The sequence below is a fragment of the Cyprinodon tularosa genome, unplaced genomic scaffold (genome assembly GCF_016077235.1).
Source record: "Cyprinodon tularosa strain WSP-4 unplaced genomic scaffold, ASM1607723v1 ctg2282, whole genome shotgun sequence".
NCBI lineage: Eukaryota > Metazoa > Chordata > Actinopteri > Cyprinodontiformes > Cyprinodontidae > Cyprinodon > Cyprinodon tularosa.
In genome coordinates this window covers 1-9626 of record NW_024038852.1, presented here as the reverse complement: position 1 = coordinate 9626, position 9626 = coordinate 1, and the positions used below count along the sequence as shown (strand labels likewise).

The window sequence follows — 9626 nt, the reverse complement described above, 5'->3', positions numbered from 1 at the left end:
TAAAAAAAATTATTTTTTTAATCAGAACTTGCTCATTTCCACTCATCAGGAACGGATGCTTTTATAAGGACAATAAATCAACTTGCTGCAATAAAGAACAATTTTGCACAAAATAACATAAAAGCAAGCAACTAATTGTTTTTGTAAACGTTAGCTTTGTGTTAAATGAATAAATAAATAGTGAATATAGGTTGCCCATTTACCTTATTTTAGTTCACATAGCATTTCATGGAGATAGATAGATAGATAGATAGATAGATAGATAGATAGATAGATAGATAGATAGATAGATAGATAGATAGATAGATAGATAGATAGATAGATAGATAGATAGATAGATAGATAGATAGATGATAGATAGATAGATAGATAGATAGATAGATAGATAGATAGATAGATAGATAGATAGATAGATAGATAGATAGATAGATAGATAGACCTCTTCACAGGAAAACCACTGAAAATAAATAGTTGCAGCAGTAATCATGGAAAAAGCTGTTATATATTAAAGCATGGTAAAGAGCTAAATACAAATGCACTCCACACTCTTCAGATTTCTATGTTTTTCAACCTTAGATTATGTGTCTAACAGTTAGAAATATAAACAAGACCTTACAGTGGAATATTTAATAAAAATAAGCCAAGAGATAACATAGGAAGCTAAATATGTATGATAAACTTAGACAAACTTTATTGTCCTTTTGTATACACAGAATGTATACAAAATGAAATTACACTGCTTACAGCTTCCAACAGTGAAATGAACATTTCCATTATAAAGTACAGCAGTGATTATCATGTAAACACTGTAGGAGAAAAGGAAAACCAGTTTAAATAAGAAATTGGTGCAAAAGGACATTAATATGGAAAGGTTTAGTGCAATGTAAAATAAATATTGTGCAAAATGCTGTATTATCCTTTTAAATGCACTATTTAAAAGGATTGTATAAGTTTCAGCTACGTTTGTAGTGCAAAATAATGTGATGCAGAGTCCAGTTTTTGCAGTGCTAAGACTGAGACATTGGAAAGATTCAGTGAATGAGAACACTTAACAGATTGAAATAGGTTTTTTAAGTATAATAACATCTGAGAGACGCTTTGAGGATATTTAAATGTGTTACTAACCAGAGTGAAAGCAGGGCAGATCTATACCCTCTTCAAACTGTCATAACTGTTTTGTCAGTACATGATATTTTGTTTGTGCAAACTGATCAACATTTTGAACACAGTCTTATTCAGAAATATTTCATCTAAGCAGTCTAGTTTATACTTAAGCATCTGCACATTTGCTAAAGATAACATCTGCAATAGCAGCTAAAGCTCGGTTTTAATTAAAGCGTTTATACATAGTTATTTATGAAACAAGAACACTGCTATTTCAAATCGGAAAATGAGCTGCTTCAATTAGTCTTCGGTTCAAAGGTCTGTCTGAGTTTGCTTTTTTCCTCTGTTTCTCATCTTGTCTATTTTTTTTCCAGATGAATAGCTTTATTGGCGAGGGAATATTCCCCCATATTGACAGTCAATGTATTTTTATGACATCAGCAAACAGATATGCTCATACTTTGTTAAAGATTGCGCAGGTGCTCGGTTTATTGCATGGTAGGGTATGTATGGTGCTGAGATCTGTTTTTGATGTGACATTAAGGTAATCAAATATTTTGTTTTCTATATTTTTGCTGTACAGCTTATATGAAAAAATACTTAATAAATAAGTTGAGAGGCAGAAAAGGCACTTATCAAGAATGACTGACACCATCTAAGCTTCCAAGAGCAGTTATATACGTTATATTTATATTTGCCAGTTTTCTCTGAAATTATCAATGAACTTAAGGAAATTTTCTTGATAATTTGGTAATTTCAAAATATGGAAGATGCACAAGAAAATTAGATCTTACTACTCACTCATATACCTACAAAAGAATGAAAATGATGTTCAACGAGACTAGAGGAAGAGACACATTTACTCTGCCACCTCAGACATATTAATATATATTATGTTATATTTATTTATCATGTTTTCCTCTTCTTATGTTGGAAGCTGTGCAACAAAAATAATTTTTGCAGCTATTTTTTTATTATTATTATTTTGGGACTGGTTATGATTCATAGGATATGATGCAACCATAGCATCATATCCTTTTTTAAACAGCTGGTTTGCAGCTTATTTACGTCCCAAAAGCTGAAATAATTCTTAAACTACTTACAAAAACCCCTTCTCATCACCAAGGATTTAGGAGAAGAAATAGAGAAAGCTTTCAGGATGGGAAGCGAAACGTTTTCCAACTTGGAAAAAAATGTCCAGTGGTTTTATTTTTGCCTTTTTTGGAATGACTATGACCTGGATGACTGCGAATCTCCCCCAGCATACAGTTTCTAAGGCTAAAGTGTCAATGGTCAATCTAACCAGATATTCAGGAGCACCATGATGAACACTTACATCACCATTCCTTTTAAATCTGTACACCTCTGACTTTCAATACAAGACAGAGTCCTGTCATAAATAGAAATACTCGGATGACTGTGCAGTCATTGGGTTAATCAGAAACGAACAAACAGCAGAGTACAGGGAAACTGGTTAAACTGCTTTGTAGAATGGTGGTGGAAATAATCTTTTGATTCTTAATGGGATAAGCAACAGGATGGTTAAGCTTTAGGAAGAAAGAGAAACAGAGTCAATTATGTACAATGGGAGAAGTAATGATGAGAATAAATACCTCGTGTTCACTTGGAAAACAGCTTTAAAACCGTAAAAGGGAAACAAAGTGCTGCATATCTTTTCCAATCTATTTGTGGAGAACGGATCTATTTCGCCATCTTCTGGCGGTGGATCAACAAGTAGAAGAAGAGGCTTGTTCTCACTAAAATCTAAAACCTCTGGAGGATAACAATCTCTTCATAAAATTATTAGGCTTCACAGATAACCCTAAGCCTTCTCTTCTGAGACTTTTCTCAGTCAAAGCTTCTCCAGAGCTACCAATATAACGGCTATAACATCACAGACCCTTCAGGATCAATTATGTATTTATGACTTAATGAGTTGTAGTTTTTCTGAGATTTTTTTCAGCCACAAACCCTCCAGGCAGACTGGTGAAACCCTGGATGAACATGTGTGAAAAAAAGCTTTTGCTAACTCTTCAGTCCTGGTGCAGATCTGTGGTGCTGTGGGCCTGTTTCTCTTTTAAAAAGCCAGTGGGAAACATGTTATGTTCTCCCCTTTTGGACTTTGGTGTTTTAGTAATCAGATTTTCATTAATCTGAGTCATTCTTTGTTGATCTTTGGTTTATTTTCCATTATTTGTTATTTTTAAGCAGTTTTGAGTTACTCTCTGTTGCCCCCTTGTGCCAGTTACCTTTCCCTTTGGCTCCATTCTGGTTACCTCTATCCACATCTGCTCAACATCAGCTCATTAGCTCATTCTTTGTTCTGTTCTCCATACAGGTGCTGGTCATAAAATTAGAATATCATGAAAAAGTAGATTGATTTCAGTAATTCCATTTAAAAAGTGAAACTTGTATATTATATTCATACATTACATACAAACTCATATATCTTCAGATGTTTATGTGTTTTAATTTGATGATTTACAAATGACAACAAATGAAATCTCTCAAATCACATATCAGAAAATTAAATATTACGGAAGACCAATAAAAACAAAGGATTTATAGAAATGTTGGCCAACTGAAAAGTATGAACATGAAAAGTATGAGCATGTACAGCACTCAGTATTTAGTTGGGCCTCCTTTGGCCTGTATTACTGCAGCAATGCGGCGTGGCATGGAGTCGATCAGTCTGTGGCACTGCTCAGGTGTTATGATAGCCCAGGTTGCTCTAATAGTGGCTTTTAGCTCTTCTGAATTGTTGGGTCTGGTGTATTGCATCTTCTTCTTCACAATACCCCATAGATTTTCTATGGGGTTAAGGTCAGGAGAGTTTGCTGGCCAATTAAGAACAGGGATACCATGGTCCTTCAACCAGGTACTGGTAGCTTTGGCACTGTGTGCAGGTGCCAAGTCCTGTTGGAAAATGAAATCTGCATCTCCAAAAAGTTGGTCAGCTGCAGGAAGCATGAAGTGCTCTAAAACTTCCTGGTATGTGGCTGCGTTGACCCTGGACCTCAGAAAACACAATGGACCAACACCAGCAGATGACATGGCACCCCAAACCATCACTGACTGTGGAAACTTTACACTGGACTTCAAGCAACGTGGATGAAGTGCCTCTCTTCTTTTCCTCCAGACTCTGGGACCTTGATTTCCAAAGGAAATGCAAAATTTACTTTCATCAGAGAACATGACTTTGGACCACTCACCAGCAGTCCAGTCCTGTTTCTCTTTAGCCCAGGCAAGACGCTTCTGACGCTGTCTGTGGTTCAAGAGTGGCTTGACACAAGGAATGCGACAGCAGAAACCCATGTCTTTCATACGTCTGTGTGTGGTGGTTCTTGAAGCACTCACTCCAGCTGCAGTCCACTCTTTGTGAATCTCCCCCACATTTTTGAATGGGTTTTGTTTCACAATCCTCTCCAGGGTGCGGTTATCTCTCTTGCTTGTACACTTTTTTCGACCACATCTTTTCCTTCCCTTCGCCTCTCTATTAATGTGCTTGGACACTGAGCTCTGTGAACAGCCAGCCTCTTTAGCGATGACCTTTTGTGTCTTGCCCTCCTTGTGCAAGGTGTCGATGGTCGTCTTTTGGACAACTGTCAAGTCAGCAGTCTTCCCCATGATTGTGTAGCCTATAGAACTAGACTGAAAGACCATTTAAAGGCTTTTGCAGGTGGTTTGAGTTAATTAGCTGATTAGAGTGTGGCACCAGGGGCCATCAATTTTGAACCTTTTCACAATATTCTAATTTTCTGATATGATGAATTTGAGATTTTCATTTGTTGTCATTTGTAATCATCAAAATTAAACAAAATAAACATCTGAAATATATGAGTTTGTATGTAATGTATGAATATAATATACAAGTTTCACTTTTTAAATGGAATTACTGAAATCAATCTACTTTTTCATGATATTCTAATTTTATGACCAGCACCTGTAGAAAAAGGCGCCAGGGTGCTGGGGCTCCACACAGAGTGTGCAGGCCTTCTGCAGGAGCATCCCTGTTAAAATCAAGTCCAAAATCTGCTGTTTGCCGGAAGAACCATCATTTTTGTGGAGTAGGGGACGGGAAGCACTTGTTTGGCCCCTTAAAGACGCAGCATGTTTCAAATAGACCCCGCTAACCTGCCTAGGGCTTAAAAAGGGTCTCTTTGAGCTCCCAGGATGCAGATTTATGGGCCCATCAATTTTTTGCCTAAAATTTAGGACATGGCATCCAATTCACTCAGTTTACCCGCAACTTAAAAGGGCCCGATTGGGGCCCAAAAAATCTGAACAAACCATTTTAAACAAGGGTCACCAATGAGCCGAACAGGTTTTTGGGTTGAAAAATCTGAGGTTTGGACATTTTCAGGTTCCCACATATGAAAACAATTTTTTCCCAAAACCCAGAAAGCCTTTAAAGGAAACGTTGTGACAATTGAATTGGGGGGTAATTTTCGGTGCCTTAAAGACTACCCCTGGTATGCTTCGAAGAAATTTTTTTTAAAAGGGCTTTCAAAAGGGAAATGGGGGGGCTGAAGAAGGCATGTCACTAAGTGCCTAAAAGCCTGAGATAGGAGAGCTTAGATTGCCCCCGGGCCCTTCCCCATGCCCCCGAGGGGGGAAATGGGGGGGAACATTGGGTTTTTGGGAATTTTTTGGGGAAATGTGACGTTAACGTATGCCTTTGTGAGCCAAAAACCCACCACCCCCCCAAAGCCGAGAAATAATCAAAGATTGTGAACCATTATTTAAAAGGGGGTTTCGGGCAGAGGGGAAAGTTTTTTCTTCCCCCCTTTTCTCACTTATCCCCTTTGGCCTTTTGGCAAAAGATAAATTTTGTAGTATCTGTTTTTATCATTTTTTAATTTTCTGATATGTCCCCTTTTACCGGGGGCCCGTAAATTAAATTTTTTTTTTGGAAATTTAGGGAAGGGAAAACAAGGGCTTGCTTTTGGTCCACTCAAACGCATCAGCCTAGTTTTTGAAAGCACTTCTTGGTTTGGGTGCACTTAAACGTTTATGTAAAAAGGCAGTTTCCGGGTGGGCTGTGAAAATTTCCGGTTTTTTTAGTGTTTCCAAGTAAATGTTGATGTGTTGTGGTCCCTGAGGCCCCCATAAAAACTTTAGTCCTTCAATCATTTACCATAATGGAAACTCAACGTTGGTTCGGGATACAACGATACTCATTCAATTTATGAACTGGGGGAGTACCCTTTTCTGCAAGTTTTTTTATCAAGACCCCATAAAGGGGGAACAAAGGTAGCCATGTGGTTTTAAAGCTCACAGAAAAAAACGGTCACATCAAAAAACTTGCTACGAAACCCTGTATAAACAGGGGGGTTTATTTGAGCTCTGGGGGGCTTACGGGCCAAAACTCGGGCCTGGTCAGTACTTGGATGGGAAAACCCCCCTGGGAATACCTGGTTCTGGTTTAACTTTTTTTTTCCCCCTAAAAGGGTTTCCCCCTCAGGGGTCCGAGACTCCGCAAAAATTTTCCCAAAATCCCTGCTGCCAAACCAGGGGCCCCCGAAAGGGCCCGCAGGCGGGGTACTACTTTGGGTTTTTTCCAAAGGGGGAGGGGGGGCTTTTTAAAAGTGTTTTCCCCCGGGGGGCCCCTGGAGGGGCAGGTTCTATATCAAAGGGTCCGAGAGCCCTCAAAATTTTCGAAGTCATGCTGCCCATAAGGGGGCCCCCCGACAGCCCAAAAAGGGGTGTACTGCGGGTTTTGGTCCGTGGGTTGGTGTTTAAAAAGTGGGCCCACAGGGGCCCCGGAGGTGCAGGTTCCCGGGGGGAGGTTTAAATGGTGGTTGTTTAAAACCCCCGGGAAAGGGGTTTTTTTTTGGGGAGGAGAGTTGGAGGGTTTTTTTAGAAACCCGGTTAGTGGATCTTGCAGGGGGGGGAGCAGTGGGGGCCCAGATGAGGCTCTCTGCTCGGAAGAACCCGTGGGGGGCCTTTGGTTTCTTGGGTGGGAGACCACCCTTTAAATACCTGGTGAGTAAACTTTTTTGGGTTCATCAAGGTTCCACATCAGGGATCACAAGCCCTCAAAAATTTTTGAAAATCATGCCCGCCAAACCCGGGGCCCCCGACAGCCGCAGGCGTTTTTTACTTTCTGGTTTTTGTCCCTGGGGGGGGTTTAAGAGTGGGCCCGCAGGACCAATGGAGGTGCAGGTTTTCCCCTTTTCAGGGATCCGAGAGCGCTCAAATTTTTTTTTAAATCATGTGCCCCCCTTTTCTAAGGGGCCCAGACAGCCCGCAGGGTGTGTACTGCTTGGTTTTTGGCCTTTGGGGGGGGGCTTTAAGAAATGGGGCCCCAGGACCTCCTGGGGGGTGCAGGTTCCCGGGGGAAGGGCTAGTGGGGGTTTTTTGGGGCCCCGGGGGAAAAAAGTGTGTTTTTTTTTGGGAGGAGAGTTGGAGGGGTTTTCACCGCGGGTGTGGTTTATTATTCGAGAGGGGGGGCGGGCTGGGCCGGGTAAAGAGGTCTCTGCTGGGCAGAGCAGTGGGGAATCCACTCGCCCCTGAAGGTCTACAGGTGCTGATCATAAAATTAGAATATCATGAAAAAGTAGATTGATTTCAGTAATTCCATTTAAAAAGTGAAACTTGTATATTATATTCATACATTACATACAAACTCATATATTTCAGATGTTTATTTTGTTTTATTTTGATGATTACAAATGACAACAAATGAAAATCCCAAATTCATCATATCAGAAAATTAGAATATTACTGAAGACCAATAAAAACAAAGGATTTATAGAAATGTTGGCCAACTGAAAAGTATGAACATGAAAAGTATGAGCATGTACAGCACTCAGTATTTAGTTGGGCCTCCTTTGGCCTGTATTACTGCAGCAATGCGGCGTGGCATGGAGTCGATCAGTCTGTGGCACTGCTCAGGTGTTATGATAGCCCAGGTTGCTCTAATAGTGGCTTTTAGCTCTTCTGAATTGTTGGGTCTGGTGTATTGCATCTTCTTCTTCACAATACCCCATAGATTTTCTATGGGGTTAAGGTCAGGAGAGTTTGCTGGCCAATTAAGAACAGGGATACCATGGTCCTTCAACCAGGTACTGGTAGCTTTGGCACTGTGTGCAGGTGCCAAGTCCTATTGGAAAATGAAATCTGCATCTCCAAAAAGTTGGTCAGCTGCAGGAAGCATGAAGTGCTCTAAAACTTCCTGGTATGTGGCTGCGTTGACCCTGGACCTCAGAAAACACAATGGACCAACACCAGCAGATGACATGGCACCCCAAACCATCACTGACTGTGGAAACTTTACACTGGACTTCAAGCAACGTGGATGAAGTGCCTCTCTTCTTTTCCTCCAGACTCTGGGACCTTGATTTCCAAAGGAAATGCAAAATTTACTTTCATCAGAGAACATGACTTTGGACCACTCACCAGCAGTCCAGTCCTGTTTCTCTTTAGCCCAGGCAAGACGCTTCTGACGCTGTCTGTGGTTCAAGAGTGGCTTGACACAAGGAATGCGACAGCAGAAACCCATGTCTTTCATACGTCTGTGTGTGGTGGTTCTTGAAGCACTCACTCCAGCTGCAGTCCACTCTTTGTGAATCTCCCCCACATTTTTGAATGGGTTTTGTTTCACAATCCTCTCCAGGGTGCGGTTATCTCTCTTGCTTGTACACTTTTTTCGACCACATCTTTTCCTTCCCTTCGCCTCTCTATTAATGTGCTTGGACACTGAGCTCTGTGAACAGCCAGCCTCTTTAGCGATGACCTTTTGTGTCTTGCCCTCCTTGTGCAAGGTGTCGATGGTCGTCTTTTGGACAACTGTCAAGTCAGCAGTCTTCCCCATGATTGTGTAGCCTATAGAACTAGACTGAAAGACCATTTAAAGGCTTTTGCAGGTGGTTTGAGTTAATTAGCTGATTAGAGTGTGGCACCAGGGGCCATCAATTTTGAACCTTTTCACAATATTCTAATTTTCTGATATGATGAATTTGAGATTTTCATTTGTTGTCATTTGTAATCATCAAAATTAAACAAAATAAACATCTGAAATATATGAGTTTGTATGTAATGTATGAATATAATATACAAGTTTCACTTTTTAAATGGAATTACTGAAATCAATCTACTTTTTCATGATATTCAAATTTTATGACCAGCACCTGTAGAAAAAGGCGCCAGGGTGCTGGGGCTCCACACAGAGTGTGCAGGCCTTCTGCAGGAGCATCCCTGTTAAAATCAAGTCCAAAATCTGCTGTTTGCCGGAAGAACCATCATTTTTGTGGAGTAGGGGACGGGAAGCCACTTGGTTGGCCCATAAAGACGCAGCATGTTCAAAATAGACCCCGCTACCTGCCTAGGGCTTAAAAAGGGGGTCTCTTTGAGCTCAGGATGCAGATTTATGGGCCATCAATTTTTTGCCTAAAATTTAGGGACATGGCATCCAATTCACTCAGTTTACGCAACTTAACATGGACCGATTGGGACCAAAATCTGAACAAACCATTTTCACATGGTCACCAATGAGCCAGAACAGGCTTTGGGTTGAGAAT

The 9626-nt window shown here is 40.6% G+C and overlaps 1 pseudogene; it reads left to right on the top strand.

The window, feature by feature from the left end:
* The first annotated feature begins 5902 nt into the window (after positions 1 to 5902).
* LOC119784541 lies at positions 5903 to 6112 on the top strand (annotated as a pseudogene).
* Positions 6113 to 9626: the final 3514 nt, after the last annotated feature.